Source organism: Heptranchias perlo, chromosome 20 (assembly GCF_035084215.1).
Source record: "Heptranchias perlo isolate sHepPer1 chromosome 20, sHepPer1.hap1, whole genome shotgun sequence".
Lineage (NCBI taxonomy): Eukaryota > Metazoa > Chordata > Chondrichthyes > Hexanchiformes > Hexanchidae > Heptranchias > Heptranchias perlo.
The window spans coordinates 7,210,250-7,237,015 of NC_090344.1; the positions used below are offsets into that span (position 1 = coordinate 7,210,250).

Consider the following 26,766-nt stretch of genomic DNA (forward strand, 5'->3'; position numbering starts at 1 on the left):
GGCTCGTTGGTCTAGCGGTATGATTCTCGCTTTGGACGTTTTTCTAATTGAATGATGCGAGAGGTCCCGGGTTCAAATCCCGGACGAGCCCTGTTATCTCACTGCTTTTTAGTGAAAAGTCACCAATTGGATTCTGACATCTTTGCAGTTGTTCGAATTGAATTATATTTGAGCTCCAGAGGACAAAGTGCAGAAGTTTCCAAGGCGCAACACACACGGAGCAAATAAAATGTCTCAAGATGATGTGGAGATTGAAGCTGAATGTGAATTTACCCCAATTTAGGCGGTCTCATTGATATTAGATGACGGGATCGAGAACCACATATCCAAGTTTGCCGATGACACAAAGATAGACAGAATTATAAGCAGTTTGGATGGAAGAATGAGATTACAGAGAGATATCACTAGATTAAGTGAATGGGCAAAACTGCGGCAAATGGATTTCAACGTAAGCAAGTTTGAGGCCCTCCACTTTGGACCTCAAAAAGATAGATCAGAAAACATATTAATGGATGTTACTCCAAAAAATTGACCACATGACATTTTGTGTGGATTCGCTTGTTTCTCAAGTCTGCCAAACTTAAAAGTTACCAAAATATTGCAATAGGAACCTTATGGCCCGTACGGGGATCGAACCCGCGACCTTGGCGTTATTAGCACCACGCTCTAACCAACTGAGCTAACCGGCCATGTATACATGTTAGCTTTATGGGCTTACCCGCGTGTTGGGTAGTTTGTGTTTATTTTTACACCATCTGACAGGGTTTTACAACGAATATTGAATAAATCACATCCCTTAAACATTGTTACTTGTTTCTGTATATACTGTCGAGGATGTAGATCAAAATTAACAAACAAAGAGCACTTTAATGTAACAAATTAAATTCCGATCAATATTATTTTACCAACAATGAACAGCCCATCCATAAAACACTGCCCCGTGATAAAACCTGTGGGCAGGACCCTGAGCGACTGTGAAAATGATATCACCGCAACGTGATTCGATCACGCTGCGTTTTGACGTTGTGTCAGATGTCTGTCTGTCTATCTGTCTGTCTGTTTATCCGTCTGATTGGGTCTCTGCCTTATTCTCAGGCCAGTCTTTTTGTTTGCTGGCTGCAGGCCTCGCTCCGCGACTGACTGAACAACGACCTAGCAGTGTGTCCGAATCAATGACTGTGACTGACTGTCTGCCCATTTATGGCCACATTTCTGAGTTCCTGCCATCGCTCTGTGTCGCAGGCCTGTCTCTGTCCCTTAGGATCACAACACACCCACAAGCTTCACGACTGAACGCAGGTTTGGTCAGTCTGTCCTCGCACGTCCTTCGGAAGCTAATGATTTTGAACTGAATTATTTTTCCTGAGTGACTTGTGAAGTTTGGTTCAGTGATATGTTTGCGAAAGAGAACGGAGGAAATAGTTAGTGTGCAACTCGACATTTCTCTACATCGGAATAGAAAACGTGATTGGATGGATAGAAGAGGTCTGAAAGGATGGCCGATCGGCTGTGGGTGGCACCGAATTCTGCAGTGGCTGCAGTGGTTCATTACCGGTAATGAAAATGAGGTAATGTACTACCACAAGCTGCCAGTGAAAATCATTCAATTTCCCAAACTTGACCCACCGAATCAAATGAAGCTGCTGGGAAAGCTACAAGAAAACGCCGGTCAATCGGGCATCGTTTGAAGCAACTGGCAGTTTAAAGTGGCATCGACAGCCATGCAAGTACTGCCATGTGCCGCTGCGATCGCCGAGTGGTTGAAGCGTTAAATTCAAGATCAAATGGAGTTTTCCTTCGCAGGTTTGATTTCTGCTCGCTGAATTATTGTTTAAAGATCCGTTCAATGCTCAAATGAATGAACTGGATCTCATTCACTTCATTTATCTGTCTCAGAGCATGAGAGATACTCGAGCGTGGCCGGCGCTTTTAATTGGGTGCCCAATGTACTCTTGCAAAATGCAAATACACAAGAAAGAATCTTGCCCAATCTGCAACTAAAATTCTGCTACTTTGCAGAACCACCCATTTATAAGCGACTTTATTGACATGAATCTCTCCATCTCTCCTTGTCTCTTGTCCACATGTTGCCCCCTGATGGACTTCTCAGGCTTCCTGGAACGGTAAAGGCTGATCGAACCTGCAACACCAGCAGGGAAAGGTAATGGAAAAAAAAGATTGAGACGGTCGGAAAAGTAAAGGTGCAACCCAGCTGATAAATTCGTAACTCATGTCTCCACATTTTTGCCTCTTCGCCCTCACAGTGAAAGAAAACAGCAATGTGAGTAAAATATACTTATGGTAGCTTGTATACTCTGACGATGCCGAGACAGATGCCAATGCAGCTTCAGATGAACTAATTCTGAAAAGTATTATTTGAAAAAACAAGTCGTACATTGTAAACGAATTTAGTAAAGAAAGGCTAATATTGGTGACTGGAAGTAGGTAGTGTACAACTTGATATTGCTGTATATAGGAATAGAAAACGAGATTGGGTGGACAGAAGCGGTTGGAAAGAACAGCCGATCGGCTGAAGACTATGGTGAAATTTTAGACCGGATGCAGGGCTTTCGAGCAAGCGGCTTGTTGGTCTAGGGGTATGATTCTCGCTTTGGGCGTTTTTCTAATGAAATGTGCGAGAGGTCCCGGGTTCAAATCCCGGACGAGCCCTGTTGTCTCACTGCTTTTTAGTGAAAAGTCACCAATTGGATTCTGACATCTTTGCAGTTGTTCGAATTGAATTATATTTGAGCTCCAGAGGACAAAGTGCAGAAGTTTCCAAGGCGCAACACACACGGAGTAAATAAAATGTCTCAAGATGATGTGGAGATTGAAGCTGAATGTGAATTTACCCCAATTTAGGCGGTCTCATTGATATTAGATGACGGGATCGAGAACCACATATCGAAGTTTGCCGATGACACAAAGATAGACAGAATTATAAGCAGTTTGGATGGAAGAATGAGATTACAGAGAGATATCACTAGATTAAGTGAATGGGCAAAACTGCGGCAAATGGATTTCAACGTAAGCAAGTTTGAGGCCCTCCACTTTGGACCTCAAAAAGATAGATCAGAAAACATATTAATGGATGTTACTCCAAAAAATTGACCACATGACATTTTGTGTGGATTCGCTTGTTTCTCAAGTCTGCCAAACTTTTAAAAGTTACCAAAATATTGCAATAGGAACCTTATGGCCCGTACGGGGATCGAACCCGCGACCTTGGCGTTATTAGCACCACGCTCTAACCAACTGAGCTAACCGGCCATGTATACATGTTAGCTTTATGGGCTTACCCGCGTGTTGGGTAGTTTGTGTTTATTTTTACACCATCTGACAGGGTTTTACAACGAATATTGAATAAATCACATCCCTTAAACATTGTTACTTGTTTCTGTATATACTGTCGAGGATGTAGATCAAAATTAACAAACAAAGAGCACTTTAATGTAACAAATTAAATTCCGATCAATATTATTTTACCAACAATGAACAGCCCATCCATAAAACACTGCCCCGTGATAAAACCTGTGGGCAGGACCCTGAGCTGCTGTGAAAATGATATCACCGCAACGTGATTCGATCACGCTGCGTTTTGACGTTGAGTCAGATGTCTGTCTGTCTATCCGTCTGATTGGGTCTCGGCCTTATTCTCAGGCCAGGCTTTTTGTTTGCTGGCTGCAGGCCTCGCTCCCCGACTGACTGAACAAATACCGGGCCGTGTGTCAGAATCAATGACTGTGACTGACTGTCTGCCCATTTATGGCCACATTTCTGAGTTCCTGCCTTCGCTCTGTGTCGCAGGCCTGTCTCTGTCCCTTAGGATCACAACACACCCACAAGCTTCACGACTGAACGCAGGTTTGGTCAGTCTGTCCTCGCAGGTCCTTCGGAAGCTAATGATTTTGAACTGAACTATTTTTCCTGAGTGACTTGTGAAGCTTTGTTCAGTGATATGTTTGCGAAAGCGAACGGAGGAAATAGTTCGTGTGCAACTCGACATTTCTCTGCATCGGAATAGAAAACGTGATTGGATGGATAGAAGAGGTCTGAAAGGATGGCCGATCGGCTGTGGGTGGCACCGAATTCTGCAGTGGCTGCAGTGGTTCATTACCGGTAATGAAAATGAGGTAATATACCACCACAAGCTGCCGGTGAAAATCATTCAATTTCCCAAACTTGACCCACCGAATCAAATGAAGCTCCTGGGAAAGCTACAAGACAACGCCGGTCTATCGGGCATCGTTTGAAGCAACTGGCAGTTTAAAGTGGCATCTACAGCCATGCAAGTACTGCCATGTGCCGCTGCGATCGCCGAGTGGTTGAAGCGTTAAATTCAAGATCAAATGGAGTTTTCCTTCGCAGGTTTGATTTCTGCTCGCTGAATTATTGTTTAAAGATCCGTTCAATGCTCAAATTAATGAACTGGATCTAACTCACTTCATTTATCTCTCTCAGAGCATGAGAGACACTCGAGCGTGGCCGGCGCTTTTAATTGGGTGCCCAATGTACTCTTGCAAAATTCAAATACACAAGAAAGAATCTTGCCCAATCTGCAACTAAAATTCTGCGACTTTGCAGAACCACCCATTTATAAGCGACTTTATTGACATGAATCTCTCCATCTCTCCTTGTCTCTTGTCCACATGTTACCCCCTGATGGACTTCTCAGGCTTCCTGGAACGGTAAAGGCTGATCGAACCTGCAACACCAGCAGGGAAAGGTAATGGAAAAAAAAGATTGAGACGGTCGGAAAAGTAAAGGTGCAACCCAGCTGATAAATTCGTAACTCATGTCTCCACATTTTTGCCTCTTCGCCCTCACAGTGAAAGAAAACAGCAATGTGAGTAAAATATACTTATGGTAGCTTGTATACTCTGACGATGCCGAGACAGATGCCAATGCAGCTTCAGATGAACTAATTCTGAAAAGTATTATTTGAAAAAACAAGTCGTACATTGTAAACGAATTTAGTAAAGAAAGGCTAATATTGGTGACTGGAAGTAGGTAGTGTACAACTTGATATTGCTGTATATAGGAATAGAAAACGAGATTGGGTGGACAGAAGCGGTTGGAAAGGATAGCCGATCGGCTGAAGACTATGGTGAAATTTTAGACCAGCTGCAGGGCTTTCTAGCAAGCGGCTCGTTGGTCTAGCGGTATGATTCTCGCTTTGGGCGTTTTTCTAATTGAATGATGCGAGAGGTCCCGGGTTCAAATCCCGGACGAGCCCTGTTATCTCACTGCTTTTTAGTGAAAAGTCACCAATTGGATTCTGACATCTTTGCAGTTGTTCGAATTGAATTATATTTGAGCTCCAGAGGACAAAGTGCAGAAGTTTCCAAGGCGCAACACACACGGAGCAAATAAAATGTCTCAAGATGATGTGGAGATTGAAGCTGAATGTGAATTTACCCCAATTTAGGCGGTCTCATTGATATTAGATGACGGGATCGAGAACCACATATCCAAGTTTGCCGATGACACAAAGATAGACAGAATTATAAGCAGTTTGGATGGAAGAATGAGATTACAGAGAGATATCACTAGATTAAGTGAATGGGCAAAACTGCGGCAAATGGATTTCAACGTAAGCAAGTTTGAGGCCCTCCACTTTGGACCTCAAAAAGATAGATCAGAAAACATATTAATGGATGTTACTCCAAAAAATTGACCACATGACATTTTGTGTGGATTCGCTTGTTTCTCAAGTCTGCCAAACTTAAAAGTTACCAAAATATTGCAATAGGAACCTTATGGCCCGTACGGGGATCGAACCCGCGACCTTGGCGTTATTAGCACCACGCTCTAACCAACTGAGCTAACCGGCCATGTATACATGTTAGCTTTATGGGCTTACCCGCGTGTTGGGTAGTTTGTGTTTATTTTTACACCATCTGACAGGGTTTTACAACGAATATTGAATAAATCACATCCCTTAAACATTGTTACTTGTTTCTGTATATACTGTCGAGGATGTAGATCAAAATTAACAAACAAAGAGCACTTTAATGTAACAAATTAAATTCCGATCAATATTATTTTACCAACAATGAACAGCCCATCCATAAAACACTGCCCCGTGATAAAACCTGTGGGCAGGACCCTGAGCGACTGTGAAAATGATATCACCGCAACGTGATTCGATCACGCTGCGTTTTGACGTTGTGTCAGATGTCTGTCTGTCTATCTGTCTGTCTGTTTATCCGTCTGATTGGGTCTCTGCCTTATTCTCAGGCCAGTCTTTTTGTTTGCTGGCTGCAGGCCTCGCTCCGCGACTGACTGAACAACGACCTAGCAGTGTGTCCGAATCAATGACTGTGACTGACTGTCTGCCCATTTATGGCCACATTTCTGAGTTCCTGCCATCGCTCTGTGTCGCAGGCCTGTCTCTGTCCCTTAGGATCACAACACACCCACAAGCTTCACGACTGAACGCAGGTTTGGTCAGTCTGTCCTCGCAGGTCCTTCGGAAGCTAATGATTTTGAACTGAATTATTTTTCCTGAGTGACTTGTGAAGTTTGGTTCAGTGATATGTTTGCGAAAGAGAACGGAGGAAATAGTTAGTGTGCAACTCGACATTTCTCTACATCGGAATAGAAAACGTGATTGGATGGATAGAAGAGGTCTGAAAGGATGGCCGATCGGCTGTGGGTGGCACCGAATTCTGCAGTGGCTGCAGTGGTTCATTACCGGTAATGAAAATGAGGTAATGTACTACCACAAGCTGCCAGTGAAAATCATTCAATTTCCCAAACTTGACCCACCGAATCAAATGAAGCTGCTGGGAAAGCTACAAGAAAACGCCGGTCAATCGGGCATCGTTTGAAGCAACTGGCAGTTTAAAGTGGCATCGACAGCCATGCAAGTACTGCCATGTGCCGCTGCGATCGCCGAGTGGTTGAAGCGTTAAATTCAAGATCAAATGGAGTTTTCCTTCGCAGGTTTGATTTCTGCTCGCTGAATTATTGTTTAAAGATCCGTTCAATGCTCAAATGAATGAACTGGATCTCATTCACTTCATTTATCTCTCTCAGAGCATGAGAGATACTCGAGCGTGGCCGGCGCTTTTAATTGGGTGCCCAATGTACTCTTGCAAAATGCAAATACACAAGAAAGAATCTTGCCCAATCTGCAACTAAAATTCTGCTACTTTGCAGAACCACCCATTTATAAGCGACTTTATTGACATGAATCTCTCCATCTCTCCTTGTCTCTTGTCCACATGTTGCCCCCTGATGGACTTCTCAGGCTTCCTGGAACGGTAAAGGCTGATCGAACCTGCAACACCAGCAGGGAAAGGTAATGGAAAAAAAAGATTGAGACGGTCGGAAAAGTAAAGGTGCAACCCAGCTGATAAATTCGTAACTCATGTCTCCACATTTTTGCCTCTTCGCCCTCACAGTGAAAGAAAACAGCAATGTGAGTAAAATATACTTATGGTAGCTTGTATACTCTGACGATGCCGAGACAGATGCCAATGCAGCTTCAGATGAACTAATTCTGAAAAGTATTATTTGAAAAAACAAGTCGTACATTGTAAACGAATTTAGTAAAGAAAGGCTAATATTGGTGACTGGAAGTAGGTAGTGTACAACTTGATATTGCTGTATATAGGAATAGAAAACGAGATTGGGTGGACAGAAGCGGTTGGAAAGAACAGCCGATCGGCTGAAGACTATGGTGAAATTTTAGACCGGATGCAGGGCTTTCGAGCAAGCGGCTTGTTGGTCTAGGGGTATGATTCTCGCTTTGGGCGTTTTTCTAATGAAATGTGCGAGAGGTCCCGGGTTCAAATCCCGGACGAGCCCTGTTGTCTCACTGCTTTTTAGTGAAAAGTCACCAATTGGATTCTGACATCTTTGCAGTTGTTCGAATTGAATTATATTTGAGCTCCAGAGGACAAAGTGCAGAAGTTTCCAAGGCGCAACACACACGGAGTAAATAAAATGTCTCAAGATGATGTGGAGATTGAAGCTGAATGTGAATTTACCCCAATTTAGGCGGTCTCATTGATATTAGATGACGGGATCGAGAACCACATATCGAAGTTTGCCGATGACACAAAGATAGACAGAATTATAAGCAGTTTGGATGGAAGAATGAGATTACAGAGAGATATCACTAGATTAAGTGAATGGGCAAAACTGCGGCAAATGGATTTCAACGTAAGCAAGTTTGAGGCCCTCCACTTTGGACCTCAAAAAGATAGATCAGAAAACATATTAATGGATGTTACTCCAAAAAATTGACCACATGACATTTTGTGTGGATTCGCTTGTTTCTCAAGTCTGCCAAACTTTTAAAAGTTACCAAAATATTGCAATAGGAACCTTATGGCCCGTACGGGGATCGAACCCGCGACCTTGGCGTTATTAGCACCACGCTCTAACCAACTGAGCTAACCGGCCATGTATACATGTTAGCTTTATGGGCTTACCCGCGTGTTGGGTAGTTTGTGTTTATTTTTACACCATCTGACAGGGTTTTACAACGAATATTGAATAAATCACATCCCTTAAACATTGTTACTTGTTTCTGTATATACTGTCGAGGATGTAGATCAAAATTAACAAACAAAGAGCACTTTAATGTAACAAATTAAATTCCGATCAATATTATTTTACCAACAATGAACAGCCCATCCATAAAACACTGCCCCGTGATAAAACCTGTGGGCAGGACCCTGAGCTGCTGTGAAAATGATATCACCGCAACGTGATTCGATCACGCTGCGTTTTGACGTTGAGTCAGATGTCTGTCTGTCTATCCGTCTGATTGGGTCTCGGCCTTATTCTCAGGCCAGGCTTTTTGTTTGCTGGCTGCAGGCCTCGCTCCCCGACTGACTGAACAAATACCGGGCCGTGTGTCAGAATCAATGACTGTGACTGACTGTCTGCCCATTTATGGCCACATTTCTGAGTTCCTGCCTTCGCTCTGTGTCGCAGGCCTGTCTCTGTCCCTTAGGATCACAACACACCCACAAGCTTCACGACTGAACGCAGGTTTGGTCAGTCTGTCCTCGCAGGTCCTTCGGAAGCTAATGATTTTGAACTGAACTATTTTTCCTGAGTGACTTGTGAAGCTTTGTTCAGTGATATGTTTGCGAAAGCGAACGGAGGAAATAGTTCGTGTGCAACTCGACATTTCTCTGCATCGGAATAGAAAACGTGATTGGATGGATAGAAGAGGTCTGAAAGGATGGCCGATCGGCTGTGGGTGGCACCGAATTCTGCAGTGGCTGCAGTGGTTCATTACCGGTAATGAAAATGAGGTAATATACCACCACAAGCTGCCGGTGAAAATCATTCAATTTCCCAAACTTGACCCACCGAATCAAATGAAGCTCCTGGGAAAGCTACAAGACAACGCCGGTCTATCGGGCATCGTTTGAAGCAACTGGCAGTTTAAAGTGGCATCTACAGCCATGCAAGTACTGCCATGTGCCGCTGCGATCGCCGAGTGGTTGAAGCGTTAAATTCAAGATCAAATGGAGTTTTCCTTCGCAGGTTTGATTTCTGCTCGCTGAATTATTGTTTAAAGATCCGTTCAATGCTCAAATTAATGAACTGGATCTAACTCACTTCATTTATCTCTCTCAGAGCATGAGAGACACTCGAGCGTGGCCGGCGCTTTTAATTGGGTGCCCAATGTACTCTTGCAAAATTCAAATACACAAGAAAGAATCTTGCCCAATCTGCAACTAAAATTCTGCGACTTTGCAGAACCACCCATTTATAAGCGACTTTATTTTGATTAATCTCACTATCTCTCCTTGTCTCTTGTCTCGATGTTGTCCCCTGATGGACTTCTCAGGCTTCCTGGAACGGTAAAGGCTGATCTAACCTGCAACACCAGCAGGGAAAGGTAAAGGAAAAAAAGACTGAGACGGTCGGAAAAGTAAAGGTGCAACCCAGCTGATAAATTCGTAGCTAATGTTTCCACATTTTTGTCTCTTCGCCCTCACAGTGAAAGAAAACAGCAATGTGAGTAAAATATACTTATGACAGCTTGTATACTCTGACGATGCCGAGACAGATGCCAATGTAGCTTCAGATTAACTAATTCTGAAAAGTATTATTTGAAAAAAACAAGTCGTACATTGTAAACGAATTTAGTAAAGAGAGGCTAATATTGGTGACTGGAAATAGGTCGTGTACAACTTGATATTGCTGTATTTTGGAACAGAAAACGAGATTGGGTGGACAGAAGCGGTTGGAAAGGATAGCCGATCGGCTGAAGACAATGGTGAAATTTTAGACCGGCTGCAGGGCTTTCTGGCAAGTGGCTCGTTGGTCTAGTGGTCTGATTTTCGCTTTGGGCGTTTTTCTAATGGAATATGCGAGAGGTCCCGGGTTCAAATCCCGGACGAGCCCTGTTATCTCACTGCTTTTAAGTGAAAAGTCACCAATTGAATTCTGACATCTTTGCAGTTGTTCGAATTGAATTATATTTGAGCTCCAGAGGACAAAGTGCAGAAGTTTCCAAGGCGCAACACACACGGAGTAAATAAAATGTCTCAAGATGATGTGGAGATTGAAGCTGAATGTGAATTTACCCCAATTTCGGCGGTCTCATTGATATTAGATGACGGGATCGAGAACCACATATCCAAGTTTGCCGATGACACAAAGATAGACAGAATTATAAGCAGTGTGGATGGAAGAATGAGATTACAGAGAGATATTACTAGATTAAGTGAATGGGCAAAACTGCGGCAAATGGATTTCAACGTAAGCAAGTTTGAGGCCGTCCACTTTGGACCTCAAAAAGATAGATCAGAAAACATATTAATGGATGTTACTCCAAAAAATTGACCTCATGACATTTTGTGTGGATTCGCTTGTTTCTCAAGTCTGCCAAACTTTTAAAAGTTACCAAAATATTGCAATAGGAACCTTATGGCCCGTACGGGGATCGAACCCGCGACCTTGGCGTTATTAGCACCACGCTCTAACCAACTGAGCTAACCGGCCATGTATACATCTTAGCTTTATGGGCTTACCCGCGTGTTGGGTACTTTGTGTTTATTTTTACACCATCTGACAGGGTTTCACAACGAATATTGAATAAATCACATCCCTTAAACATTGTTACTTGTTTCTGTATATACTGTCGAGGATGTAGATAAAAATTAACAAACAAAGAGCACTTTAATGTAACAAATTAAATTCCGATCAATATTATTTTACCAACAATCAACAGCCCATCCATAAAACACTGCCCCGCTATAAAACCTGTGGGCAGGACCCTGAGCGACTGTGAAAATGATATCACCGCAACGTGATTCGATCACGCTGCGTTTTGACGTTGTGTCAGATGTCTGTCTGTTTATCCGTCTGATTGGGTCTCTCCCTTATTCTCAGGCCAGTCTTTTTGTTTGCTGGCTGCAGGCCTCGCTCCGCGACTGACTGAGCAACGACCTGGCCGTGTATCAGAATCAATGACTGTGACTGACTGTCTGCCCATTTATGGCCACATTTCTGAGTTCCTGCCTTCGCTCTGTGTCGCAGGCCTGTCTCTGTCCCTTAGGATCACAACACACCCACAAGCTTCACGACTGAACGCAGGTTTGGTCAGTCTGTCCTCTCAGGTCCTTCGGAAGCTAATGATTTTGAACTGAATTATTTTTCCTGAGTGACTTGTGAAGTTTGGTTCAGTGATATGTTTGCGAAAGACAACGGAGGAAATAGTTAGTGTGCAACTCGACATTTCTCTACATCGGAATAGAAAACGTGATTGGATGGATAGAAGAGGTCTGAAAGGATGGCCGATCGGCTGTGGGTGGCACCGAATTCTGCAGTGGCTGCAGTGGTTCATTACCGGTAATGAAAATGAGGTAATATACTACCACAAGCTGCCAGTGAAAATCATTCAATTTCCCAAACTTGACCCACCGAATCAAATGAAGCTGCTGGGAAAGCTACAAGACAACGCCGGTCAATCGGGCATCGTTTGAAGCAACTGGCAGTTTAAAGTGGCATCGACAGCCATGCAAGTACTGCCATGTGCCGCTGCGATCGCCGAGTGGTTGAAGCGTTAAATTCAAGATCAAATGGAGTTTTCCTTCGCAGGTTTGATGTCTGCTCGCTGAATTATTGTTTAAAGATCCGTTCAATGCTCAAATGAATGAACTGGATCTCATTCACTTCATTTATCTCTCTCAGAGCATGAGAGATACTCGAGCGTGGCCGGCGCTTTTAATTGGGTGCCCAATGTACTCTTGCAAAATTCAAATACACAAGAAAGAATCTTGCCCAATCTGCAACTAAAATTCTGCTACTTTGCAGAACCACCCATTGATAAGCGACTTTATTTACAAGAATCTCTCTATCTCTCCTTGTCTCTTGTCTCCATGTTGTCCCTTGATGGACTTCTCAGGCTTCCTGGAACGGTAAAGGCTGATCGAACCTGCAACACCAGCAGGGAAAGGTAATGGAAAAAAAAGATTGAGACGGTCGGAAAAGTAAAGGTGCAACCCAGCTGATAAATTCGTAGCTAATGTCTCCACATTTTTGCCTCTTCGCCCTCACAGTGAAAGAAAACAGCAATGTGAGTAAAATATACTTATGGTAGCTTGTATACTCTGACGATGCCGAGACAGATGCCAATGCAGCTTCAGATGAACTAATTCTGAAAAGTATTATTTGAAAAAACAAGTCGTACATTGTAAACGAATTTAGTAAAGAAAGGCTAATATTGGTGACTGGAAATAGGTAGTGTACAACTTGATATTGCTGTATACAGGAATAGAAAACGAGATTGGGTGGACAGAAGCGGTTGGAAAGGACAGCCGATCGGCTGAAGACTATGGTGAAATTTTAGATCGGATGCAGGGCTTTTTAGCAAGCGGCTCGTTGGTCTAGGGGTATGATTCTCGCTTTGGGCGTTTTTCTAATGAAATGTGCGAGAGGTCCCGGGTTCAAATCCCGGACGAGCCCTGTTGTCTCACTGCTTTTTAGTGAAAAGTCACCAATTGGATTCTGACATCTTTGCAGTTGTTCGAATTGAATTATATTTGAGCTCCAGAGGACAAAGTGCAGAAGTTTCCAAGGCGCAACACACACGGAGTAAATAAAATGTCTCAAGATGATGTGGAGATTGAAGCTGAATGCGAATTTACCCCAATTTTGGGCGGTCTCATTGATATTAGATGACGGGATCGAGAACCACATATCCAAGTTTGCCGATGACACAAAGATAGACAGAATTATAAGCAGTGTGGATGGAAGAATGAGATTACAGAGAGATATTACTAGATTAAGTGAATGGGCAAAACTGCGGCAAATGGATTTCAACGTAAGCAAGTTTGAGGCCGTCCACTTTGGACCTCAAAAAGATAGATCAGAAAACATATTAATGGATGTTACTCCAAAAAATTGACCTCATGACATTTTGTGTGGATTCGCTTGTTTCTCAAGTCTGCCAAACTTTTAAAAGTTACCAAAATATTGCAATAGGAACCTTATGGCCCGTACGGGGATCGAACCCGCGACCTTGGCGTTATTAGCACCACGCTCGAACCAACTGAGCTAACCGACCATGTATACATGTTAGCTTTATGGGCTTACCCGCGTGTTGGGTAGTTTGTGTTTATTTTTACACCAGCTGACAGGGTTTTACAACGAATATTGAATAAACCACATCCCTTAAACATTGTTATTTGTTTCTGTATATACTGTCGAGGATGTAGATCAAAATTAAAAAACAAAGAGCACTTTAATGTAACAAATTAAATTCCGATCAATATTATTTTACTAACAATGAACAGCCCATCCATAAAACACTGCCCCGCTATAAAACCTGTGGGCAGGACCCTGAGCTACTGTGAAAATGATATCACCGCAACGTGATTCGATCACGCTGCGTTTTGACGTTGAGTCAGATGTCTGTCTGTCTATCTGTCTGTCTGTTTATCCGTCTGATTGGGTCTCGGCCTTATTCTCAGGCCAGGCTTTTTGTTTGCTGGCTGCAGGCCTCGCTCCCCGACTGACTGAACAAATACCGGGCCGTGTGTCAGAATCAATGACTGTGACTGACTGTCTGCCCATTTATGGCCACATTTCTGAGTTCCTGCCTTCGCTCTGTGTCGCAGGCCTGTCTCTGTCCCTTAGGATCACAACACACCCACAAGCTTCACGACTGAACGCAGGTTTGGTCAGTCTGTCCTCGCAGGTCCTTCGGAAGCTAATGATTTTGAACTGAATTATTTTTCCTGAGTGACTTGTGAAGTTTGGTTCAGTGATATGTTTGCGAAAGAGAACGGAGGAAATAGTTAGTGTGCAACTCGACATTTCTCTACATCGGAATAGAAAACGTGATTGGATGGATAGAAGAGGTCTGAAAGGATGGCCGATCGGCTGTGGGTGGCACCGAATTCTGCAATGGCTGCAGTGGTTAAGAACATAAGAACATAAGAAATTGGAGCAGGAGTAGGCCAATCGGCCCCTCGAGCCTGCTCCGCCATTCAATAAGATCATGGCTGATCTGATCCCAACCACAAATCTAAAGAACACAAGAAGTCGGAGCAGGACCCGGCCACATAGCCCCTGGGCCATCTCCGCCACCCACAGGGCATTGACCGATCCGAACTCAGCTTCATGTCCAATTTCCTGCCCGCTCCCCATAACCCCTAATTCCCTTTACTTCTAGGAAACTGTCTATTTCTGTTTTAAATTTATCTAATGATGTAGCTTCCACAGCTTCCTGGGGCAGCAAATTCCACAGACCTACCACCCTCTGAGTGAAGAAGTTTCTCCTCATCTCAGTTTTGAAAGAGCAGCCCCTTATTCTAAGATTATGCCCCCTAGTTCTAGTTTCACCCATCTTTGGGAACATCCTTACTGCATCCACCCGATCAAGACCCTTCACAATCTTATATGTTTCAATAAGATCGCCTCTCATTCTTCTGAACTCCAATGAGTAGAGTCCCAATCTACTCAACCTCTCCTCATATGTCCGCCCCCTCATCCCCGGGATTAACCGAGTGAACCTTCTTTGTACTGCCTCGAGAGCAAGTATGTCTTTTCTTAAGTATGGAGACCAAAACTGTATGCAGTATTCCAGGTGCGGTCTCACCAATACCTTATATAACTGCAGCAATACCTCCTTGTTTTTATATTCTATCCCCCTAGCAATAAAAGCCAACATTCCGTTGGCTTTCTTGATCACCTGCTGCACCTGCATACCAACGTTTTGATTTTCTTGCACTCGGACCCCCAGATCCCTTTGTACTGCAGTACTTTCCAGTCTCTCGCCATTAAGAAAATAACTTGCTCTCTGATTTTTCCTGCCAAAGTGCATAACCTCACATTTTCCAATATTATATTGCATCTGCCAAATCTCCGCCCACTCACCCAGCCTGTCTATATCCCCTTGCAGGTTTTTTATGTCCTCCTCACTCTCTACTTTCCCTCCCATCTTTGTATCATCTGCAAATTTTGATATGTTGCACTCGGTCCCCTCCTCCAAATCGTTAATATAGATTGTAAAGAGTTGGGGACCCAGCACCGACCCCTGTGGAACACCACTGGTTACTGGTTGCCAGTCCGAAAATGAACCATTTATCCCAACTCTCTGCTTCCTGTTCGATAACCAATCCTCCACCCATGCCAGAATATTACCCCCAATCCCGTGATTTTTTATCTTAAGTAATAATCTTTTATGTGGCACCTTGTCGAATGCCTTCTGGAAGTCTAAATACACTACGTCCACTGGTTCCCCTTTATCCACCCTATACGTTATATCCTCGAAGAACTCAAGCAAATTTGTCAGACATGACTTCCCCTTCATAAAGCCATGCTGACTTTGTCCTATTAAATTATGCTTATCTAAATGTTCCGTTACTGTCTCCTTAATAATAGACTCCAAAATTTTACCCACCACAGATGTTAAGCTAACTGGCCTATAATTTCCAGCCTTCTGCCTACTACCCTTTTTAAATAACGGTGTTACATTAGCAGTTTTCCAATCTGCCGGGACCTCTCCTGAGTCCAGGGAATTTTGGAAAACTATCACCAAAGCATCCACAATCCCTACTGCCACTTCCCTCAAGACCCTAGGATGGAAGCCATCAGGTCCAGGGGATTTATCCGCCTTGAGTCCCATTATTTTACTGAGTACCATCTCTTGAGTGATTTTAATCGTATTTAGCTCCTCCCCCCCGAGAGTCCCCTGTTTGTCCAGTGTTGGGATATTCTTAGTGTCCTCTACTGTAAAGACTGAAACAAAATATTTGTTCAGCATTTTTGCCATCTCCATGTTTCCCACCATTAATTTCCCGGTCTCATCCTCTAAGGGACCGATGTTTGCCTTAGCCACCCTTTTTCTTTTTATATAACTATAGAAACTCTTGCCATCTGTTTTTATATTTTTTGCTAATTTCTTTTCATAATCTAACTTCCCTTTCTTAATGAATCCTTTAGTTACTTTTTGCTGTCTTTTGAAGAATTCCCAATCTTCTATCCTCCCACTAAGTTTGGCTACCTTATATGTCCTTGTTTTTAGTCGGATACTATCCTTGATTTCTTTACTTAGCCACGGGTGGCTGTCATTTCTTTTACACCCTTTTTTCCTCATTGGAATATATTTATTTTGAAAGTTGTAAAATAACTCCCTAAATGAACACCACTGCTCATGTACCGTCTTACCCTTTAATCTATTTTCCCAGTCCACTTTAATCAATTCCGCTCTCATACCATCATAGTCTCCTTTATTCAAGCTCAGTACGCTTGTTTGAGAATCAACCTTCTCACCCTCTAATTGGATATGGAATTCAACCATGTTGTGGTGGCTCGTTCCAAGGGGATCCTTAACTAGGACATTATTAATTAATCCTGACTCATTACACAGGACCAGGTCCAAGGTTGCCTGCCCCCTTGTAGGATCAGTTACATACTGCTCAAGAAATCCATCCCTGATGCACTCAATGAACTCGTCCTCAAGGCTGCTCTGCCCAATTTGATTTGTCCAGTTAATATGATAATTAAAATCCCCCATAATTATGGCTGTTCCCTTATTACATGCCCCGACTATCTCCTGATTAATACTTCTTCCAGCAGAGTTGCAACTATTAGGAGGCCTATATACTACGCCCACTAATGTTTTTTCCCCTTATTATTCCTTATCTCCACCCAAACTGTTTCATTATCTTGATGCTTTGTCCCAATATCATTTCTCTGTATTACAGTGATTCCTTCCTTTATTAACATAGCCACCCCACCTCCCCTTCCTTCCTGCCTGTCCTTCCTGATTGTTAAATACCCTGGCATATTTAATTCCCAGTCGTTGTCACCCTGCAGCCATGTTTCTGTAATGGCCACAAGATCATACCCATACGTAGTTATTTGTGCCGTTAACTCGTCCATTTTGTTACGAATGCTACGTGCATTCAGATAAAGAACTTTCAAATCTGTTTTGTGACGCTTAGTTCCTGCTTTTTCCTTTTTTAACACTTTACCTATTACTCCATACCTTCTGTCCCTTCCTGTTACGCTTTCCTCTCTCTCCCTGCTCAGGTTCCCAACCCCCTGCCACTTTAGTTTAAACCCTCCCCAACAGCACTAGCAAACACTCCTCCGAGGACAGCGGTCCCGGCCCTGCCCAGGTGCAGACCGTCCGGTTTGTACTGGTCCCACCTCCCCCAGAACCGTTTCCAGTGTCCCAGGAATTTGAATCCCTCCCCCTTGCACCATTCCTCTAGCCACGTATTCATTTGAAATATCCTCCTATTTCTACTCTGACTTAATGAAAATGAGGTAATATACTACCACAAGCTGCCGGTGAAAATCATTCAATTTCCCAAACTTGACCCACCGAATCAAATGAAGCTGCTGGGAAAGCTGCAAGACAACGCCGGTCTATCGGGCATCGTTTGAAGCAACTGGCAGTTTAAAGTAGCATCTACAGCCATGTAAGTACTGCCATGTGCCGCTGCGATCGCCGAGTGGTTGAAGCGTTAAATTCAAGATCAAATGGAGTTTTCCTTCGCAGGTTTGATTTCTGCTCGCTGAATTATTGTTTAAAGATCCGTTCAATGCTCAAATAAATGAACTGGATCTAACTCACTTCATTTATCTCTCTCAGAGCATGAGAGATACTCGAGCGTGGCCGGCGCTTTTAATTGGGTGCCCAAGGTACTCTTGCAAAATTGAAATACACAAGAAAGAATCTTGCCCAATCTGCAACTAAAATTCTGCTCCTTTGCAGAACTAAGCGACTTTATTTACATGAATCTCTCCATCTCTCCTTGTCTCTTGTCTCGATGTTGTCCCCTGATGGACTTCTCAGGCTTCCTGGAACGGTAAAGGCTGATCTAACCTGCAACACCAGCAGGGAAAGGTAAAGAAAAAAAAGACTGAGACGGTCGGAAAAGTAAAGGTGCAACCCAGCTGATAAATTCGTAGCTAATGTCTCCACATTTTTGTCTCTTCGCCCTCACAGTGAAAGGAAACAGCAATGTGAGTAAAATATACTTATGGTAGCTTGTACACTCTGACGATGCCGAGACAGATGCCAATGTAGCTTCAGATTAACTAATTCTGAAAAGTATTATTTGAAAAAACAAGTCGTACATTGTAAACGAATTTAGTAAAGAGAGGCTAATATTGGTGACTGGAAATAGGTCGTGTACAACTTGATATTGCTGTATTTTGGAATAGAAAACGAGATTGGGTGGACAGAAGCGGTTGGAAAGGATAGCCGATCGGCTGAAGACTGTGGTGAAATTTTAGACCGGCTGCAGGGCTTTCTAGCAAGCGGCTCGTTGGTCAAGGGGTATGATTCTCGCTTTGGGCGTTTTTCTAATGGAATATGCGAGAGGTCCCGGGTTCAAATCCCGGACGAGCCCTGTTATCTCACTGCTTTTAAGTGAAAAGTCACCAATTGGATTCTGACATCTTTGCAGTTGTTCGAATTGAATTATATTTGAGCTCCAGAGGACAAAGTGCAGAAGTTTCCAAGGCGCAACACACACGGAGTAAATAAAATGTCTCAAGATGATGTGGAGATTGAAGCTGAATGTGAATTTACCCCAATTTAGGCGGTCTCATTGATATTAGATGACGGGATCGAGAACCACATATCCAAGTTTGCCGATGACACAAAGATAGACAGAATTATAAGCAGTGTGGATGGAGGAATGAGATTACAGAGAGATATTACTAGATTAAGTGAATGGGCAAAACTGCGGCAAATGGATTTCAACGAAAGCAAGTTTGAGGCCGTCCACTTTGGACCTCAAAAAGATAGATCAGAAAACAGATTAATGGATGTTACTCCAAAAAATTGACCTCATGACATTTTGTGTGGATTCGCTTGTTTCTCAAGTCTGCCAAACTTTTAAAAGTTACCAAAATATTGCAATAGGAATCTTATGGCCCGTACGGGGATCGAACCCGCGACCTTAGCGTTATTAGCACCACGCTCTAACCAACTGAGCTAACCGGCCATGTATACATCTTAGCTTTATGGGCTTACCCGCGTGTTGGGTAGTTTGTGTTTATTTTTACACCAGCTGACAGGCTTTTACAACGAATATTGAATAAACCACATCCCTTAAACATTGTTACTTGTTTCTGTATATACTGTCGAGGATGTAGATCAAAATTAACAAACAAAGAGCACTTTAATGTAACAAATTAAATTCCGATCAATATTATTTTACTAACAATCAACAGCCCATCCATAAAACACTGCCCCGCTATGAAACCTGTGTGCAGGACCCTGAGCTGCCTGTCTGTCTGTCTGTCTGTCTGTTTATCCGTCTGATTGGGTCTCGGTCGTATTCTCAGGCCAGGCTTTTTGTTTGCTGGCTGCAGGCCTCGCTCCCCGACTGACTGAACAACTACCGGGCCGTGTATCAGAATCAATGACTGTGACTGACTGTCTGCCCATTTATGGCCACATTTCTGAGTTCCTGCCTTCGCTCTGTGTCGCAGGCCTGTCTCTGTCCCTTAGGATCACAACACACCCACAAGCTTCACGACTGAACGCAGGTTTGGTCAGTCTGTCCTCGCAGGTCCTTCGGAAGCTAATGATTTTGAACTGAATTATTTTTCCTGAGTGACTTGTGAAGTTTGGTTCAGTGATATGTTTGCGAAAGAGAACGGAGGAAATAGTTAGTGTGCAACTCGACATTTCTCTACATCGGAATAGAAAACGTGATTGGATGGATAGAAGAGGTCTGAAAGGATGGCCGATCGGCTGTGGGTGGCACCGAATTCTGCAGTGGCTGCAGTGGTTCATTACCGGTAATGAAAATGAGGTAATATACTATCACAAGCTGCCGGTGAAAATCATTCAATTTCCCAAACTTGACCCACCGAATCAAATGAAGCTGCTGGGAAAGCTACAAGACAACGCCGGTCTATCGGGCATCGTTTGAAGCAACTGGCAGTTTAAAGTAGCATCTACAGCCATGTAAGTACTGCCATGTGCCGCTGCGATCGCCGAGTGGTTGAAGCGTTAAATTCAAGATCAAATGGAGTTTTCCTTCGCAGGTTTGATTTCTGCTCGCTGAATTATTGTTTAAAGATCCGTTCAATGCTCAAATAAATTAACTGGATCTAACTCACTTCATTTATCTCTCTCAGAGCATGAGAGATACTCGAGCGTGGCCGGCGCTTTTAATTGGGTGCCCAAGGTACTCTTGCAAAATTCAAAAACACAAGAAAGAATCTTGCCCAATCTGCAACTAAAATTCTGCTACTTTGTAGAACCACCCATTTATAAACGACTTTATTTACATGAATCTCTCTATCTCTCCTTGTCTCTTGTCTCTGTGTTGTCCCCTGATGGACTTCTCAGGCTTCCTGGAACGGTAAAGGCTGATCTAACCTGCAACACCAGCAGGGAAAGGTAAAGGAAAAAAAGACTGAGACGGTCGGAAAAGTAAAGGTGCAACCCAGCTGATAAATTCGTAGCTAATGTCTCCACATTTTTGTCTCTTCGCCCTCACAGTGAAAGAAAACAGCAATGTGAGTAAAATATACTTATGACAGCTTGTCTGCTCTGACGATGCCGAGACAGATGCCAATGTAGCTTCAGATGAACTAATTCTGAAAAGTATTATTTGAAAAAACAAGTCGTACATTGTAAACGAATTTAGTAAAGAAAGGCTAATATTGGTGACTGGAAATAGGTCGTGTACAACTTGATATTGCTGTATTTTGGAATAGAAAACGAGATTGGGTGGACAGAAGCGGTTGGAAAGGATAGCCGATCGACTGAAGACTATGGTGAAATTTTAGACCGGCTGCAGGGCTTTCTGGCAAGTGTCTCGTTGGTCTAGGGGTATGATTCTCGCTTTGGGCGTTTTTCTAATGGAATATGCGAGAGGTCCCGGGTTCAAATCCCGGACGAGCCCTGTTATCTCACTGCTTTTTAGTGAAAAGTCACCAATTGGATTCTGACATCTTTGCAGTTGTTCGAATTGAATGATATTTTAGCTCCAGAGGACAAAGTGCAGAAGTTTCCAAGGCGCAACACACACGGAGTAAATAAAATGTCTCAAGATGATGTGGAGATTGAAGCTGAATGTGAATTTACCCCAATTTAGGCGGTCTCATTGATATTAGATGACGGGATCGAGAACCACATATCCAAGTTTGCCGATGACACGAAGACAGACAGAATTATAAGCAGTGTGGATGGAAGAATGAGATTACAGAGAGATATTACAAGATTAAGTGAATGGGCAAAACTGCGGCAAATGGATTTCAACGTAAGCAAGTTTGAGGTCGTCCACTTTGGACCTCAAAAAGATAGATCAGAAAACATATTATTGGATGTTACTTCAAAAGATGAAGCTCATGACATTTTGTGTGGATTCGCTTGTTTCGAAAGTCTGCCAAACTTTTAAATGTTACCAACGCATTGCAATAGGAACGTTATGGCCCGTACGGGGATCGATCCCGCGACCTTGGCGTTATTAGCACCACGCTCGAAACAACTGAGCTAACCGGTCATGCATGCATCTTAACTTTATTGGCTTACCCGCGTGTTGGATAGTTTGTGTTTATTTTTACACCAGCTGACAGGGTTTTGCAACGAATATTGAATAAACCACATCCCTTAAACATTGCTACTTGTTTCTGTATATACTGTCGAGGATGTAGATCAAAATTAACAAACAAAGAGCACTTTAATGTAACAAATTAAATTCCGATCAATATTATTTTACTAACAATGAACAGCCCATCCATAAAACACTGCCCCGCTATAAAACCTGTGGGCAGGACACTGAGCTGCTGTGAAAATGATATCACCGCAAAGTGATTCGATCACGCTGCGTTTTGACGTTGAGTCAGATGTCTGTCTGTCTATCCGTCTGATTGGGTCTCTGCCTTATTCTCAGGCCAGGCTTTTTGTTTGCTGGCGCAGGCCTCGCTCCCCAACTGACTGAACAACTACCGGGCCGTGTGTCAGAATCAATGACTGTGACTGACTGTCTGCCCATTTATGGCCACATTTCTGAGTTCCTGCCTTCGCTCTGTGTCGCAGGCCTGTCTCTGTCCCTTCGGATCACAACACACCCACAAGCTTCACGACTGAACTCAGGTTTGGTCAGTCTGTCCTCGCAGGTCCTTCGGAAGCTGATGATTTTGAACTGAATTATTTTTCCTGAGTGACTTGTGAAGTTTGGTTCAGTGATATGTTTGCGAAAGAGAACGGAGGAAATAGTTAGTGTGCAACTCGACATTTCTCTACATCGGAATAGAAAACGTGATCGGATGGATAGAAGAGGTCTGAAAGGATGGCCGATCGGCTGTGGGTGGCACCGAATTCTGCAGTGGCTGCAGTGGTTCATTACCGGTAATGAAAATGAGGTAATATACTACCACAAGCTGCCGCTGAAAATCATTCAATTTCCCAAACTTGACCCACCGAATCAAATGAAGCTGCTGGGAAAGCTACAAGACAACGCCGGTCTATCGGGCATCGTTTGAAGCAACTGGCAGTTTAAAGTAGCATCTACAGCCATGTAAGTACTGCCATGTGCCGCTGCGATCGCCGAGTGGTTGAAGCGTTAAATTCAATATCAAATGGAGTTTTCCTTCGCAGGTTTGATTTCTGCTCGCTGAATTATTGTTTAAAGATCCGTTCAATGCTCAAATAAATGAACTGGATCTAACTCACTTCATTTATCTCTCTCAGAGCATGAGAGATACTCGAGCGTGGCCGGCGCTTTTAATTGGGTGCCCAATGTATTCTTGCAAAATTCAAATACACAAGAAAGAATCTTGCCCAATCCGCAACTAAAATTCTGCTACTTTGCAGAACCACCCATTTATAAGCGACTTTATTTACATGAATCTCTCTATCTCTCCTTGTCTCTTGTCTCGATGTTGTCCCCTGATGGACTTCTCAGGCTTCCTGGAACGGTAAAGGCTGATCTAACCTGCAACACCAGCAGGGAAAGGTAAAGGAAAAAAAGACTGAGACGGTCGGAAAAGTAAAGGTGCAACCCAGCTGATAAATTCGTAGCTAATGTCTCCACATTTTTGTCTCTTCGCCCTCACAGTGAAAGAAAACAGCAATGTGGGTAAAATATACTTATGATAGCTTGTATACTCTGACGATGCCGAGACAGGTGCCAATGTAGCTTCAGATTAACTAATTCTGAAAAGTATTATTTGAAAAAACAAGTCGTACATTGTAAACGAATTTAGTAAAGAGAGGCTAATATTGGTGACTGGAAATAGGTCGTGTACAACTTGATATTGCTGTATTTTGGAATCGAAAACGAGATTGGGTGGACAGAAGCGGTTGGAAAGGATAGCCGATCGGCTGAAGACTATGGTGAAATTTTAGACCGGCTGCAGGGCTTTCTAGCAAGCGGCTCGTTGGTCTAGGGGTATGATTCTCGCTTTGGGCGTTTTTCTAATGGAATATGCGAGAGGTCCCGGGTTCCAATCCCGGACGGGCCCTGTTATCTCACTGCTTTTTCGTGAAAAGTCACCAATTGGATTCTGACATCTTTGCAGTTGTTCGAATTGAATTATATTTGAGCTCCAGAGGACAAAGTGCAGAATTTTCCAAGGCGCAACACACACGGAGTAAATAAAATGTCTCAAGATGATGTGGAGATTGAAGCTGAATGTGAATTTACCCCAATTTTGGCGGTCTCATTGATATCAGATGACGGGATCGAGAACCACATATCCAAGTTTGCCGATGACACAAAGATAGACAGATTGATAAGCAGTGTGGATGGAAGAATGAGATTACAGAGAGATATTACTGGATTAAGTGAATGGGCAAAACTGCGGCAAATGGATTTCAACGTAAGCAAGTTTGAGGCCTTCCACTTTGGACCTCAAAAAGATAGATCAGAAAACATATTAATGGATGTTACTCCAAAAAATTGACCTCATGACATTTTGTGTGGATTCGCTTGTTTCGAAAGTCTGCCAAACTTTTAAATGTTACCAACGCATTGCAATAGGAACGTTATGGCCCGTACGGGGATCGATCCCGCGACCTTGGCGTTATTAGCACCACGCTCGAAACAACTGAGCTAACCGGTCATGCATGCATCTTAACTTTATTGGCTTACCCGCGTGTTGGATAGTTTGTGTTTATTTTTACACCAGCTGACAGGGTTTTGCAACGAATATTGAATAAACCACATCCCTTAAACATTGCTACTTGTTTCTGTATATACTGTCGAGGATGTAGATCAAAATTAACAAACAAAGAGCACTTTAATGTAACAAATTAAATTCCGATCAATATTATTTTACTAACAATGAACAGCCCATCCATAAAACACTGCCCCGCTATAAAACCTGTGGGCAGGACACTGAGCTGCTGTGAAAATGATATCACCGCAAAGTGATTCGATCACGCTGCGTTTTGACGTTGAGTCAGATGTCTGTCTGTCTATCCGTCTGATTGGGTCTCTGCCTTATTCTCAGGCCAGGCTTTTTGTTTGCTGGCGCAGGCCTCGCTCCCCAACTGACTGAACAACTACCGGGCCGTGTGTCAGAATCAATGACTGTGACTGACTGTCTGCCCATTTATGGCCACATTTCTGAGTTCCTGCCTTCGCTCTGTGTCGCAGGCCTGTCTCTGTCCCTTCGGATCACAACACACCCACAAGCTTCACGACTGAACTCAGGTTTGGTCAGTCTGTCCTCGCAGGTCCTTCGGAAGCTGATGATTTTGAACTGAATTATTTTTCCTGAGTGACTTGTGAAGTTTGGTTCAGTGATATGTTTGCGAAAGAGAACGGAGGAAATAGTTAGTGTGCAACTCGACATTTCTCTACATCGGAATAGAAAACGTGATCGGATGGATAGAAGAGGTCTGAAAGGATGGCCGATCGGCTGTGGGTGGCACCGAATTCTGCAGTGGCTGCAGTGGTTCATTACCGGTAATGAAAATGAGGTAATATACTACCACAAGCTGCCGGTGAAAATCATTCAATTTCCCAAACTTGACCCACCGAATCAAATGAAGCTGCTGGGAAAGCTACAAGACAACGCCGGTCTATCGGGCATCGTTTGAAGCAACTGGCAGTTTAAAGTAGCATCTACAGCCATGTAAGTACTGCCATGTGCCGCTGCGATCGCCGAGTGGTTGAAGCGTTAAATTCAAGATCAAATGGAGTTTTCCTTCGCAGGTTTGATTTCTGCTCGCTGAATTATTGTTTAAAGATCCGTTCAATGCTCAAATAAATGAACTGGATCTAACTCACTTCATTTATCTCTCTCAGAGCATGAGAGATACTCGAGCGTGGCCGGCGCTTTTAATTGGGTGCCCAATGTATTCTTGCAAAATTCAAATACACAAGAAAGAATCTTGCCCAATCCGCAACTAAAATTCTGCTACTTTGCAGAACCACCCATTTATAAGCGACTTTATTTACATGAATCTCTCTATCTCTCCTTGTCTCTTGTCTCGATGTTGTCCCCTGATGGACTTCTCAGGCTTCCTGGAACGGTAAAGGCTGATCTAACCTGCAACACCAGCAGGGAAAGGTAAAGGAAAAAAAGACTGAGACGGTCGGAAAAGTAAAGGTGCAACCCAGCTGATAAATTCGTAGCTAATGTCTCCACATTTTTGTCTCTTCGCCCTCACAGTGAAAGAAAACAGCAATGTGGGTAAAATATACTTATGATAGCTTGTATACTCTGACGATGCCGAGACAGGTGCCAATGTAGCTTCAGATTAACTAATTCTGAAAAGTATTATTTGAAAAAACAAGTCGTACATTGTAAACGAATTTAGTAAAGAGAGGCTAATATTGGTGACTGGAAATAGGTCGTGTACAACTTGATATTGCTGTATTTTGGAATCGAAAACGAGATTGGGTGGACAGAAGCGGTTGGAAAGGATAGCCGATCGGCTGAAGACTATGGTGAAATTTTAGACCGGCTGCAGGGCTTTCTAGCAAGCGGCTCGTTGGTCTAGGGGTATGATTCTCGCTTTGGGCGTTTTTCTAATGGAATATGCGAGAGGTCCCGGGTTCCAATCCCGGACGGGCCCTGTTATCTCACTGCTTTTTCGTGAAAAGTCACCAATTGGATTCTGACATCTTTGCAGTTGTTCGAATTGAATTATATTTGAGCTCCAGAGGACAAAGTGCAGAATTTTCCAAGGCGCAACACACACGGAGTAAATAAAATGTCTCAAGATGATGTGGAGATTGAAGCTGAATGTGAATTTACCCCAATTTTGGCGGTCTCATTGATATCAGATGACGGGATCGAGAACCACATATCCAAGTTTGCCGATGACACAAAGATAGACAGATTGAT

At 43.3% G+C, this 26,766-nt stretch overlaps 16 non-coding genes across 16 annotated transcripts; 9 read left to right on the forward strand and 7 right to left on the reverse strand.

Annotated features, from left to right (window-relative positions):
• On the forward strand, window positions 1–91 carry trnap-ugg (transfer RNA proline (anticodon UGG)). Its single transcript is given in 2 exon segments — window positions 1–36; window positions 56–91. It is a non-coding gene; the product is annotated as a tRNA-Pro (tRNA).
• A 524-nt stretch (window positions 92–615) lies between these two features.
• On the reverse strand, window positions 616–689 carry trnai-aau (transfer RNA isoleucine (anticodon AAU)). The gene has a single exon. It is a non-coding gene; the product is annotated as a tRNA-Ile (tRNA).
• Window positions 690–2,580: 1,891 nt separating this feature from the next.
• Window positions 2,581–2,670, forward strand: trnap-ugg (transfer RNA proline (anticodon UGG)). Its single transcript is given in 2 exon segments — window positions 2,581–2,616; window positions 2,635–2,670. It is a non-coding gene; the product is annotated as a tRNA-Pro (tRNA).
• Window positions 2,671–3,196: 526 nt separating this feature from the next.
• Window positions 3,197–3,270, reverse strand: trnai-aau (transfer RNA isoleucine (anticodon AAU)). The gene has a single exon. It is a non-coding gene; the product is annotated as a tRNA-Ile (tRNA).
• A 1,875-nt stretch (window positions 3,271–5,145) lies between these two features.
• trnap-ugg (transfer RNA proline (anticodon UGG)) lies at window positions 5,146–5,236 on the forward strand. The gene is given in 2 exon segments: window positions 5,146–5,181; window positions 5,201–5,236. It is a non-coding gene; the product is annotated as a tRNA-Pro (tRNA).
• Window positions 5,237–5,760: 524 nt separating this feature from the next.
• Window positions 5,761–5,834, reverse strand: trnai-aau (transfer RNA isoleucine (anticodon AAU)). Its single transcript has one exon. It is a non-coding gene; the product is annotated as a tRNA-Ile (tRNA).
• Window positions 5,835–7,725: 1,891 nt separating this feature from the next.
• On the forward strand, window positions 7,726–7,815 carry trnap-ugg (transfer RNA proline (anticodon UGG)). Its single transcript is given in 2 exon segments — window positions 7,726–7,761; window positions 7,780–7,815. It is a non-coding gene; the product is annotated as a tRNA-Pro (tRNA).
• A 526-nt stretch (window positions 7,816–8,341) lies between these two features.
• trnai-aau (transfer RNA isoleucine (anticodon AAU)) lies at window positions 8,342–8,415 on the reverse strand. The gene has a single exon. It is a non-coding gene; the product is annotated as a tRNA-Ile (tRNA).
• A 1,875-nt stretch (window positions 8,416–10,290) lies between these two features.
• On the forward strand, window positions 10,291–10,380 carry trnap-ugg (transfer RNA proline (anticodon UGG)). Its single transcript is given in 2 exon segments — window positions 10,291–10,326; window positions 10,345–10,380. It is a non-coding gene; the product is annotated as a tRNA-Pro (tRNA).
• A 526-nt stretch (window positions 10,381–10,906) lies between these two features.
• trnai-aau (transfer RNA isoleucine (anticodon AAU)) lies at window positions 10,907–10,980 on the reverse strand. The gene has a single exon. It is a non-coding gene; the product is annotated as a tRNA-Ile (tRNA).
• A 1,875-nt stretch (window positions 10,981–12,855) lies between these two features.
• Window positions 12,856–12,945, forward strand: trnap-ugg (transfer RNA proline (anticodon UGG)). The gene is given in 2 exon segments: window positions 12,856–12,891; window positions 12,910–12,945. It is a non-coding gene; the product is annotated as a tRNA-Pro (tRNA).
• Window positions 12,946–13,472: 527 nt separating this feature from the next.
• trnai-aau (transfer RNA isoleucine (anticodon AAU)) lies at window positions 13,473–13,546 on the reverse strand. The gene has a single exon. It is a non-coding gene; the product is annotated as a tRNA-Ile (tRNA).
• A 5,215-nt stretch (window positions 13,547–18,761) lies between these two features.
• On the forward strand, window positions 18,762–18,851 carry trnap-ugg (transfer RNA proline (anticodon UGG)). Its single transcript is given in 2 exon segments — window positions 18,762–18,797; window positions 18,816–18,851. It is a non-coding gene; the product is annotated as a tRNA-Pro (tRNA).
• A 526-nt stretch (window positions 18,852–19,377) lies between these two features.
• Window positions 19,378–19,451, reverse strand: trnai-aau (transfer RNA isoleucine (anticodon AAU)). The gene has a single exon. It is a non-coding gene; the product is annotated as a tRNA-Ile (tRNA).
• Window positions 19,452–23,841: 4,390 nt separating this feature from the next.
• Window positions 23,842–23,931, forward strand: trnap-ugg (transfer RNA proline (anticodon UGG)). Its single transcript is given in 2 exon segments — window positions 23,842–23,877; window positions 23,896–23,931. It is a non-coding gene; the product is annotated as a tRNA-Pro (tRNA).
• A 2,473-nt stretch (window positions 23,932–26,404) lies between these two features.
• Window positions 26,405–26,494, forward strand: trnap-ugg (transfer RNA proline (anticodon UGG)). The gene is given in 2 exon segments: window positions 26,405–26,440; window positions 26,459–26,494. It is a non-coding gene; the product is annotated as a tRNA-Pro (tRNA).
• Window positions 26,495–26,766: the final 272 nt, after the last annotated feature.